This window comes from Lygodium microphyllum, chromosome 8 (assembly GCF_053477565.2).
Source record: "Lygodium microphyllum isolate KBCC chromosome 8, Lygodium_microphyllum_v1.1.10, whole genome shotgun sequence".
NCBI lineage: Eukaryota > Viridiplantae > Streptophyta > Polypodiopsida > Schizaeales > Lygodiaceae > Lygodium > Lygodium microphyllum.
The window spans coordinates 84,901,228-84,914,670 of record NC_141142.1 but is presented as its reverse complement, the minus strand read 5'-3'; positions in this window follow the sequence as shown (position 1 = coordinate 84,914,670).

Below are 13,443 nucleotides of genomic sequence, written 5' to 3'. Positions count from 1 at the left end.
ATATGGTATCATGGCTTAGAGTTTGGAATCATAACCACTATTGTTTTATTTCTGGAAGCCTTTCGAAGGGAGTGTTTCCATGAAATGTGTGGTCGATATTGGCTATGTGTACTAAATGTGACACATCAAGAGCCACGTGAGGATATTCGAGAATATGACAAGTTCTTAAAACAGGTCTTTCTTATACTGCAAGCCTCTATCCCTATCCCAGTAGCTGCCCCACTGCAATATTTTTTGCATGGTCTAGATTTCAACATTTAATTGTAGTTGAGTAGTGTCACTTTGCCATACCCTAGAAATTGTCCCAATGACAAATGCGACATATGTGGGAAGTTTGGCCATTTGGCCGCTATCGGAGTAAGATTAGCTCTCTCTAGAAAGTTATTAGTAGATAGCTAGGTCCTATTAACCATCTTGTGCAAGGGAACAATCTTCAGCAAGATGATGAGATAAAACAAATACTTCAAAGAGGTAAGGCTATTGTAGAGGAGCTGTCTAGTGGCAATGGAATCAACCTCATTGAGGTTGTATGGGTTAATGGCACTGAAGCTTCTAATCTATGGGCCATTACAAGAGGTCAAAAGGGTAGAGAAGGTGACAAAGATAATGTAAAACCTATCGATGGAAACCATAAACAAGACAACAAAGGGACGAAAGTCCTTAACCTCCACATGGAAGGGAACCTTTAAAACCTGTAGGGAGTAAAGCTGATGCCAAGAAGGATAAAGAATTACCAAGGAGAAAGGAAAAAGCTAAGAAGGAATTACCAAAGCTTGTTCAACGACCAAAAGAGAGAATGATCTGGTGAGAGAAGAGAGCTCTAGCAAATTATCACGAATTCAATTTGGTAAGCTCTCTTTGTAAACCAAGCATGAATCTCTTTCAACTAATTAAGATGTCTCCACGAGTGTGCAAGGAATTTAAAAAGATCGTGTGTACTAGGTATATCATGGAACCTTTGGGCATAGCGTAAGTAGGAGATGATTTGCAAGAGCATGCTAAAAAACATTGCCCAAGGGTTGCAGCCTACGTTGATGGAATACTAGTGGATCATGCTATTGTAGATATAGGATCATCTGTTAACGTCATGAGCTCAGAAGTGATGGAGAGGTTGGGTCTAGCAATTCAAAAAGACGCCTCCATAATTCTGCGAATGGTTGATGACAGTTTAAGACAACTTGAAGGCTGTATTACCAAAGTCCTTGTGACCATTGTGAGTATGGATAGCACAGTGGAATTTAGGGTTATTAGGTTCCCAAGATGACCAAGCTATCAAGTATTGTTACAAAGGCCATGGATCTTGCGAAGTTGATATACCTTCTGGTTGATTGATATTTGGCAGAGGTGCCAATCCTGTGGTAGTAGATGCATATCTTGAGTCTCCTCAAAGCGAGAGAGCTCCTCTATCCTCTATGGAGTTAGAGATATTAGAAGATGTATTTGCTAGTGAGATGTCATCGAGCAATGAATCAAAAGAAGGGTCCACTACCAAGGGCATCTATCAAATAACTCTGAATGAGCCAATAGAGCCTCAAGATCGCATAAGAGATACGGATGTGATTGAGCTAGATCTTGGTACCCTAAATGATCCACGGCCAAGATCCATGATAGATGATTTTTTAATGTTGAGAAGTGCTTAAAAATAGCCAAAAATTCCAAATTTCAGGGGAAAAATAGACTTCCTCAAAGGTGGTGGCGGCAATCAGTACGATTTTAAGCGGCAATGCCCAAAACTGCTTAAAAGACCCACTGGACGGCGGTTTATGAATTTTCATAATTTTTCGACATGTCAAATGTGCTTCTGGAGATGCCAGGTAGTGTGGGACTTTGAGATGGACGCCCAAGAATTTTTTAAGGTAGATTTGGATGCCAGACGCGGGAGGAGTACCAAAAAATTGTTCAACCACTTGAGAGTTGAGGGGGTGCGACACTTTGGGGTCTTGGGCACCCCCTAAATTTGATTTCTTGGGGGGGGGGACTGTTTTTTCAGCCGAAAAAGACGGGATGATGGCGCCTCCTTGTGCAGGCGACAATTTGTGGATGGGGGGGCTATGGTGGCTCTAAGCAACCCCCCTAATCGATCTTATGCTTGAGATACCCTTGATATTCGCTCTCCATCGCTCCAAACCGCGCATCAAATGGCTACCCAGTTGTGGAGATCAGATTTTAGTCTTTCTCTCTCCTCCTTCTATCTCTTGCAAGAGGCAGTTCCTGCATGTGAAGAAGAATAAAGCCCGGTTGGTTAATGCTTTGGTTAATGCTCGTCCGGCGCCAATAAATGGGGTTTGTTTCGAATGTCTCTATATGTGGAAGGAGCGCATCGAGGGGCCAATCCCCAAGATGTAGGAGAGCTGCAGTAGTACCACGACAATCAGTCAATGGGATGCCCATGTGTCTGTGATATGTGGCATTTATTTTCAATATGTGTATAATCTCCCTCTGAGGAGACGAGAAAGGGAACATTTGTTGGATTACAGACTATAAATGCGCAATGATTATAGTGTTTAGGATAGTATATCCCTCGATAGACGCTCCTGGCCCGTGAGGCCGTGTGGTGGGATTGTCTATTGAGTGCATGAGCTCCTGCTAGTGCCTTAGCCAGTGCCAAACCATTTAAGGTCCCATCAGTGGTGTGTCTGGTGGGAGCTGCCAACAAGTGTTGCTTTTCAAATCTAGGGTTTCTAGGGACCAAATAGTTGGTTTATGTCCTCTGACAAGGACCGTCAAGCCGAAATACAAAAAGCAGAATGTGCTGAGAGGGTTAGATGGCGGTTGGAGATTGTAAGTCCTTATTCTCCTCAAAGGAGTAGCCCGTTGTGAATAAGTGGCAGTGGTTCTACTAACCTAAGTGTTACGAGTAGCTCTTTGAGTGCAAGTGGAAGTCTTAGTACTTCCCTACTTCCAGTTAATCAACCCACAACAAGTGGGGGTGTAGTTTTACCTACACAAACTCATGTTGTCAATCTGGTTGTAGCTATGGCATAAGCTATTGCAATTCTAGCAGGGACACCAGATTTGCCGGCATTAGGAGCATCGTTAACCATTTTCCATGGGTTAGCAGAAGAAGATGAAGGACTCCACATTAAGGAGTCTAAAACACTCATGTTCAATTATCAAATCCTAGACGAAGGACACCTAATGATGTTCTTCAACATGACGTTAAAAGGAAGAGCGACAGTATGGTACCACGGTCTCGAAGCCGGAACACTAACCAGCAGTGTCCAATTCTTTACAGATTTTTGTAGAGAGTTTTTCCCTGAGAAGGGTGGACAATATTGGTTGCGTATCTTGAATGTAACACGCCATAGCCAAATGAGAATGTCTCGACTTATGCCAATAAATTAAAGCAAGTTCTTCATAAACTAAATACTTATATCCCCATTCCAATGGCTGCCTAGTTACAATATTTGCTACCTGGATTGGATTTTAATATCTAGGTGCAACTGAGTAGTGTTGCTTTGGCCGACATTGACACTGCTATTACCCAAGTAGAAGGAGTAGAGTCGTGCTTGCAAGCGGCTTATGCAGTAAGGATAAATTGGAATGGTAATAACTTGGCCTTGAACAATGGGAGTCAAGGGGATCCCATGTCAAACTGGAATGGGAGAGGAGGTATCATGCCGAATTCGCCTATGTTACCAGATCCTCCTAGCATGACTATGCCCATGGCTAGTCAGGCGGCCTCCCTAAATAGTGGGGGCCAAACAATGAATCCTAATGTTGTCCCAGTAGGTCAACGGCCAATCCCTAATCAAGTGGTTAGGCCCATGGGATGACAATTTGATGATCGCCGCTACGAGTCGAGTGCCTCTAATGCCCTTGGTGAAGTTAAGGACATGATGAAGCACTACACTGATATGATCTTTGAACAGTATTGACAAATAGCTGTGGATGTCAATTTACTTAAGAAGCAACAAAATTTGATAGCGAGTTGACGCCCTGAAGAGGGTGGCCTCTCAAGATTCAGCTAAAAGTGGTATGGTGGCCAACATTTCCCTAGCAATTGTACGAATGTCAAATGTGATATTTGCAGAAAGTCTCGCCACTTAGCTGCTACCTATTGGAGTAAGATTATTTCTCTCCAAAAAGGAAGTAAACAATGTGGTCCAATTAATCATCGCGCACAAGGGAATAATCTCTAGCAAGATGAGGGACCTAAACAAATACTGCAATGAGGAAAGGCTATTGTAGAGGAGTTTCCTTATGGTAGTGGAGTCAGCCTTTTTAAGGCTATACATGTCAATGATGCTGAAACTTCTAATCTACGAGCTATAACAAGAGGCCAAAAGATTAAAGAGGGTGATAAAGGAACTGTAAAACTTGTCGAGGAAAACCCTAAGCGGGATTCTAGGGAAAAGCAAGTCTTGAATCCGGATATGGAAGGTGGACCTCTAAGGCGTGTTGATGGTAAAGTGGATCCCGAGAAGGATAGAGAGGTGCCAAGAAAGAAGACAAAAGTAAAAAAAGAGGCACTAAAGCTAGCGATCCAACGACCAGAGGAAAGAATGGCTTGGTGCGAGGAGAGAACTTTGGCTAACTACCATGACTTTGACCTAGCATGTTCTCTTTGTGAAGTCAAACCAGATATGAATCTCATGCAATTGATTAAACTTTCTCCAAGAGTACACAAGGAATTCAAGAAAATCCTACATATCAGGTATATAGTAGAACCTTTGGGCATAGCTAGAGTGGGCGAAGATTAGTTCGATCATGCTGAGAAGCATTGCCCTAGGGTTCTAGTGTATGTGGATGGAATATTAGTGTAGTACGCTATCGTGGACACAGGATCCTCCATCAATATCATAAGTTTAGACTTGATGGAGCAGCTAGGTCTTAAAATTCAAAAAGACAGCTCCACACTTCTTAGGATGGCGGTTGCATCACTAAAGTTCACGTTACTGTTGCAAGCATGGGATGCTATCTGGACTTTAGGGTGATAAGGTTTGCAAGACGTCCTAGCTATCAAGTTTTGCTAGGAAGGCTCTGGATTTTATGAACAGTCTATCAAGTCGATATAGCCACTGGTCGAATGATTCTAGGTTGAGGTGCCCATTGCGTAATAGTGGATGCTTACCCTGAGTCTCCTCAGAGTGCGAGAGCTCCTTTACCCCCCACTGAACTAGAAACAGTAGATGATCCATCTAATAGTAAGACGTCATCGAGCAATGGATCTAAGGAAGGCTCCACTACAGAGGATATTTATCAGATAACCTTGAATGAGCTGATAGAGCCTCATGATCGAATTAGAGACATGGATGTTATTGAGCTGGACCTTGGTATGCCTAATGATTCCCGGCCAATCAAATTGGGTTATATGCTCAGTTTGAAGGAGAGAGAGAACTATGTGTCTCTGATTTAGGAGTTCCGTGACATATTTTCTTGGAGCTATGACGAACTTAGGGGTATTCCTCCCAGCAGCTATGCATACTATTCCTGTAAAGGAAGGTACCCGTCCTATATGACGTTAGAAAGTAAGGCATATGCCTTTTGAATTAAGGGACATGTTGTTCGAGGAACTACAGAAGTTGCAAAAAGCGGGTTTGATCTTCCCTGTTCAGCATAGTGAATGGTGTCCATCAGTTGTGATCAGGAAAAAGAAGAATAATCAGGTCCGGCTTTGCGTAGATTTTAGAGAGTTGAATAAGCAAATTTTTAAAGATTACTACCCATTATCGTTTATTGATCAAACTTTGGATAAACTAGCAGGTAGGGAAATCTATTCGTTTATGGACTGCTTTGTAGGGTAAAGTCAAATGGTGATTACTAAGAAATACAAGCTAAAAACGACGTTTATTACTGTCTTCGATACCTTTGCGTATCATGTGATGGCATTTGGGTTATGTAATGCACTAGGTTCGTGGCAAAGAACAGCTCCGCAAGACCTTTGGTGACTTTTCCCTGAGGAATTAAAAGTATTCATCATTGACGATCTAGGGGCAGCCACCGTAAGGGATATAGTTAATTATCTTGCGGAAGTGTTTTGAGCATTGCAAACAATTCTGCATAGCTCTCAACCCACGAAACTGCATCTTCGGAGTCCCTTACGGGCTCTTGTTAGGCCATGTGGTCGGTTTCGTAGGGATTGCGACTGATTCTGAAAAGATCAAGGTCATAGTCGCTATGATTCCACCGCATATTCCAAAGGAAGTGCATAGCTTTCTGTCATTGGTAGGGTCTTATCGGAGATTTATGAATGCCTTAGCAAAAAGAACGTTGCCACTGATGAACCTATTGTCCTTTAATTGTCTTTCATGGAGTGATGCTTGCAAAGTATCTTTTGACGATATAAAGCAAGATCTTGCCAAAGCACCTATTTTAAAAGCACCTAAAAGGAGTGAAATATTCTATATATTTTCAGCAGCAACTAGGTATAGTATTAGCTGCTATTTGGCCCAAATTTTGGAGGAAAAATGGTACCATCCAATAGCTTTTTCTAGTTGGAAGTTGGGCATATCGAAAATTAACTACACCTATATGGAGAAGTTGTGCCTTTCGATGGTATTTGCGATGAAGAAGTTTAGGCACTACATTCTTGATGAGAGGGTGGTTTTTTATACAAAGGCAGAAGGGCTTTGATTGTCATTGAATACGTTACAGCTGCTTGATCATTTAGCAAAGTGGTTAATCACTTTGCAGGAGTTTGATTACGAGATTAAGAGCAAGCCACCGAATCTTTAGGGCATTGTCAAGTGTCTTGTGGATGTTGGAGAGCCAAAAGAGGTCGTGGCTGAAGGAAGTGACATGAAAACATTGTTTAAGATTGATACGGCGTCTATTCCCTCTTGGTATGGTGCTATAACGCACTATCTTTCTATGGGAGAGATTGGAGCTACTCTATCAAAACCCGAGAAGAAGAGGAAGATTAAATAGCAAGAATTGAAATTTTCCTTTATCCCAGGGACATTATATTGGCAAGGTTTTGATGATGTCTATCTGTGATGTGTGATGCCTGAGAAGGTTCTCTTTATTTTGGAAGAGTGCCATGACTCCGCTTGTGGAGGGCACTTTGCTGGGCGGTTGACGGCACAGAAGGCTTTATGAGCTGGTTATTGGTGGCCTTCCATCTTCTAGGATTCATTTGACTATGTTAAGAGATGTGATACATGTCAAAGACATGATAGTCAAGAGAATAGGAAGCGTCCACTTACACCTATTATGGCTATCCTTCCATTTAAAAAGTGGAGCATCAATTTTGTGGGACCTGTTACCCCATCATCTACTACTCAGAAAAGATACATTATAGTAGAAACTCATTACTTTACAAAGTGGGCAGAAGCACGGGCAACGAGGTATGACAATGAAAAAGAGACTGTTAGTTTTCTACTTGAGCAGATAATCTGCCGTTTTGGTCCCCCAAAGGAAATAGTATCAGACCATGGAACTCACTTTCTGAATAAGGTAATTAGAAGCTTGACTGAAGCATAGAGAATTAAGCATAGCAAGACAACCCCCTATGATCCGCAAGCCAATGGACAAGTTGAAAGTACCAATAAGCAGCTTGTGGGTATCCTATCCAAGATAGTCTCTGAAAAGAAACGGGATTGGGATACAAAATTATATGTGGCAGTTTGGGCGTATAATACGACATTTAAACGAGCCACTCGCCACACCCCATTCAAATTAGTTTACGGGGAGGAGTGTGTCTGGCCCTTAGAAATTGAGTTGCCGACCATAAGATTCGCAATCAATCATTTTTTGGGTGATGAAGATGCCTAATTTGAGCAGTTTACGACTATAGCCCACTTGGACGAGCTCAAATTGCAGAGTTTGTTGCATGATCTAAAGGCAAAGAAGTATACCTTTAAAAAAGGGCAATTAGTTCTGTATTAGGATGTGCATAGGGAGCTATTTTCAAGAAAGCTGAAACCCAGATGGGACGGCACTTACAAGATAGTTCAGATAGGTAAAAATATATCCACGGTTTTATTAGCTGATCTACAAGGAGTGAAATTTAAGAATAAGGTTAATCTTAATACGATTAAACCTTATTATTTCTAAATATGCTAACGCGCTAAATGCATTGCAGATCCATGCTGGGGCTAATTTGAGACCTGTCGAAGAGCTTGAACTGGTCGATGGGGTAGTTAACCCCTTATTTGGAGCACCCATATCTAGAGAAAAGGTATTATCAGGGGAGGCTTATCTGGTGGAGCAAGGGATACAAAGTTGTTGAGCAAGAAGATGGTATCTTTGTGTGGGAGATTAAAGTTTTCTGCCATCACTGTTTACAAATCTTAACAAGCATCCCTATTAAGTTTAATGAAGAAGGTGGGATGGAGCCGTCGGTTCATCCTCTAAATATGTTGAATTTTGATTATCATAATTATGAATAGAGGAGTTCTTGATGGCTGGCTATGTAAACCCATTGTGGACGTACACGTTATACTTTGATGGAGCATCCAGGGAGCCTAATAGAAAAGGCACTGTTTGTGTAGTTATCTGAGATCCCCGACGTAGAGCTACCATGAAATTAGCTGCTTATCTCAGGGTGGGATTCACTAACAACATGGCAGAGTATAAAGCCCTGATTATGGGATTGAATATTGCCAAGAAAGGTGACACTAGGTGGTTGTTAGTCAAAGGGGATTCCCAGCTCATCTTAAATCAACTTCATGGGACATATACATTCTAGAATCCTATCCTTCGTATGTATCATCGAACTACTATTACCCTACTTGATGAATTTGAGAGCATATCTCTTCAACTCATTTCACGTTATTGGAATCAGTTTGCAAATTCATTAGCCAATTTTGATTATGAGGAGGACCTCTTTTTCAACTGTGGTCCTAGTCCAGATGTTATTATTGATAATGAGATGGGACTTGGTCGCTTGTGGGAAATGTTATCAAACCACGCGTTGTATGGCAGGCAATGGTTGATATAGGTAATGAGAAGAGTACCCGAGGCCCATCTACCACTATTATCTTGGACCCATCGGTTGATTTGACGACATGTTATGCGTACGCCTCTTACTGTATATGCAGGACGTATGGGTCATAACTTGATGCATTTAGTTTAGGGTTGAGTGCCCTGTCTTTCCCCTTAGAGTGAAGCGTGTGTTTGTATATCTACCTTCTTCCAAGGAGGGATCTAGGTGAATAGGTTTGCTTGATTTCTTTAGGCCAAGAGGGCCAGTTTTTTTTAGGTTTTAATGATCTATTTCCTTAGGCCAAGAGGGCCAGCTAGTTCGCAGTGAAATGTGCTATTTCTTTAGGCCAAGAGGGCCATTCACCTGTTTGGTGCAGGAACAGTTAATGGTTTCTTATTTTAGTGATTGCATCATACAGGTTAACGAAGTCGCTCAAGGGAGCCTTTGCTGTGAAGGAGCTTCTTGTGGCCATTCCAGGTGGTTTCGTCCCCTTTCTGAGTCTTTTCCCTTAAGCAATTAATGATATATGTGCATGTAAGGGTTATTGTTTTTTGTTGTTTTGGGGACCGGCGCTCAAGGCATGAAGTCCCAGGTTTAGGCTTTGTATGTCAGGGGGAGGTCTGAGTAGTCATTGTCTCCTGCAAAGGCCGTGTCAAGCATTGAAAGACCTATTTTAGATGGGAATTCTAGTGACCCTACTAGGCGGCCGTTCTAGGAGTTCATGTTAGTTGTGAGGCAGTTAGTGAGGCCTTCTAAAATAATGATGGAAAGAGGCAAAACCCTAACTATCTCAAAGAAAATATATGAATATACGAAGGTGTGTAAAAAGAGATTCTAACCCCTATAAAAATAGAAATGGAAAGAAAGAAAAATCCTTGAGCTATTGTTTATCGCCTTGTGAAGGCTTGGTAGGTTCTTAGGGACGAGACAAAACCCGGGGCTGATGCCTTGTCTTCCGAGGGGTGGCATCTAGCTGAAAAACAAAGAATGTAAGAAGGTTGGAGCGAAAATAAAAGTGAGTGTTAGAAAAGGATCAAGTGTTGCCTTGTGCAGGCTTGGTAGGTTCTTGGGTACCGAGACAGGACCTAAGGCCAATGCCTTGCTCTCCTTGGGTCACTATGCTCAGCTCCTTCCTTTTTACACTCCCAAGTATGGCAATTAAGAGGTTAAAGACCCAAAGTGCTAAAAGATAATATCTGTTGATCAGGCTATATAGTAACCTTTGTGAGTCATCTCGGCCATATAGTAACCTTTGTGAGTGATCTGAGTTGACACTTGTCTCAGCCTTACAGTGACCTTTGTGAGGTCTTGTCAGTTATGCATACATCTATCTTGGATTCTTATTGAGATTCTACTACCTCGCTCATCAATCCATTGTGCCTTTAGCAAGCCCACTCAATTACCCTAAGGCCTTGCAATACCTTAATTTGCTTGAGAATAAAGTGGATGATTTTTTTGGCTCATTTGTAACCCAATTCCAAGAAGCTACTTCTCTTGTATTCCTAATCCTGAAATTGCTCAAGATGAGGTGGACTTTCAGGCTTTGGAACAGCTTGTGACGAGGTGCATGAACTTCAAAAGCTTGAAACTAATCAGGTTTGCATAATTGGAATAGTAACCTTTGTGAGTCATCTCGGCCATATAGTAACCTTTGTGAGTGATCTGAGTTGACACTTGTCTCAGCCTTACAGTGACCTTTGTGAGGTCTTGTCAGTTATGCATACATCTATCTTGGCTTCTTATTGAGATTCTACTACCTCGCTCATCAATCCATTGTGCCTTTAGCAAGCCCACTCAATTACCCTAAGGCCTTGCAATACCTTAATTTGCTTGAGAATAAAGTGGATGATTTTTTTGGCTCATTTGTAACCCAATTCCAAGAAGCTACTTCTCTTGTATTCCTAATCCTGAAATTGCTCAAGATGAGGTGGACTTTCAGGCTTTGGAACAGCTTGTGACGAGGTGCATGAACTTCAAAAGCTTGAAACTAAACAGGTTTGCATAATTGGAATAGTTGTAGGAGTTTCTTTTTAGAGCTCTCCAGTTATCACCTTATTCTCAAATTTTGATTTCAGATTACGTTTTTGAGTTAGCTATTTTGGATTGTTAAAACTAGTTAATGCCCTTCCATTTCTGCTTTTTACCATATAAATGAGTGGAGTAGGGGTTTCAAGACCAACCTCCAATTTCTGATTATCTAGCTCGGCATTTCCATCAGTGACATTCTTGGATGGCTCTGACCTACAACCTAATTCATAATCTAAAAGATAAACTATCATACCATTTGATTCTGAGATTCAATCACTATTGATTATTATCAAGGATCTCTTTGATCAAACGTACTATCGAGATCTCCTTGATCAAACTCATCTCCAATGCTTGCTATCGGCCTAAGCCGGTAACTCTCTGAAGTGGAATCATCCATCAGACTGTCCTCTTCATCAAAGAATAATGTGCGCACAATTTTCCAAAAACTTTTTTGCCAAACTAACCAAACATCTTAACTTGTTGTTAAACAATATTGAAACTTAAATGGAAAGGAAAACAAAAAGGCCCAATGAAACAGCATACATCTCCAAAGCTTTTAGACTCAAGCAAGAAGTCCCACTAGGCTAGGAGTCTAGAGAGCTATGTGATGGATGATGATCCTTAACTAATTTCCCATCAGGCTCACACACTGAACTTGATTGCGAGAGTTGTAGTGCTTACAAGCCAAGTTCTAGTAGTAACAACTTCTATCCTATTTCCAAGTCAGTTGGTATACTGCATAAATTCATTCAAGAAATGAGCATAATAACAATAGGCTAGTTCATAGTCCAAATGAAAAAATAGTATCAGTCAAATGCATTTGCAAGTAGTGATTTCATATTAGTTTCTTGATCTGAACATGCATACCCATCATGACAAATGTGCGGAGATTAAATGGAAAGCATTTCAAACCTAAAATTTAAAGTACCAGTGTAAACTAGTTTGATTCTTCTCTACATTATGAGTCACACTAGAATTATTGCAATTCATGCAAAAATTTCAAATCAAGCTCTTTTTTGTAAAATGAAATTGCATGCCTAGGTGTACTCCTTGATGTAGCCCCTCCTTTGTAAAGCATTGTCACTGATGCTGTTATTATGATATGAACCTACCTGTGCATATAGACCTGCAATTTTACTATTATTGCTACACTGAACTTACAATCTTCCCCAGAACATGGCATGATCTCTCTTACTCCTTACCGCATCATCCATACTTATAATTTCTTATCTGGCGGTCTAGTCCTTCACTATCATTGTTGTCTACATATCTGCAGCTCATTCTTTCCTTTCATGATAGATACATTTTGATCTCTCATTGCTAGTGCCAATACCTATTGACCTTCAAACTAGATATCTAGATCTACGATTCCTCAGCTGCTACTGACAAGGGTTTTGGTTGATGTATAGGTTCACCATTGGGTATAGGGAATCACACGTAGAGTGGAAACAAGGCATGGCTTTGAGTCACTACTACTCCCTATATAGGTGTTTCCGGTGATAACGACATGGTATAGCTACAAAGCCCTTACACTCACCCCCGCCTACTGGGTTGCTGTCCTCAGCAATCTAAGGGTAGTGTTTTATTTGACTAATCCGAGGTCTTAACACAACCTTTTCTATCAAGGTGGTTAGTGTCTACCGGTCTATGTGACCGCGGGGTCTTAACACAGTCTATACTATTAGACTGGTGAGTGTCTCCCGCACTAGGACTTGGGGGTCTTAACACAACCTTTTCTAGCAAGCTAGTAAATGTCTGCCCATCTAGACTTGTTTAGGGCTCTATTGGAGTTATTGATGTTGGGATTACCATGCGAATCCACCCTCGACTCAATTACATTTGAGGAGTGGAGGGGTTCTGGGTCTATGATTGAGAACCGCTTGTTTGTTGAAGAGGCTGCTCAAGGGGCATTGGAAGGAGTAGTGGGGTTCTCCTTGAGCCAAAGGGCGAATACGTCTTTGCACGAGCCTTCACTTTTGAAATCCAACTGGCTTTCTTGAGTGGATGAGCGTGCCACTTGGTGAGGTACTCGGGGTATCCTCTTTGTTCTCGGTGTCGAAGGAATGCTTCTACTTGAAAAGGACCATTGGAATGGAGCATTGCTACACATTGTCCCCATTGGTTGTCGGGATAGAACCTGCGCAGAAGACGAGCATGAAAAGCATTATGGACACATATACTATCTCGCAGGTTGAGTTTGTAGGTGACTTCGTTTAGCACTTAAGTGATTCAAAAGGGTCCATAGTAGCGGTGGTTGAACTTGGGAGTCATGTTCTTTGGGAGTGACATATTCTTAGAGCTGACTAGGACCATGTCTCCTTTGGTGAATAGTACGGCCTTCCTCTTTTTGTTGGCTTGCTCAGTCATAGTGATTTTGCTTTGTTCTAGGCTCTGCTTGGACATCACATTTTGATCTCTCGATTTCTTCAGAAACTCCTCTGCATCTTGATCTTCCGCTTTGGCCGCTCTGGATGCTAAGGCCAGTGGATTAATGGATTCTTTTCCTATTGCCAATTCAAAGGGGGTGTAACTCGTTGCCCAGTGGA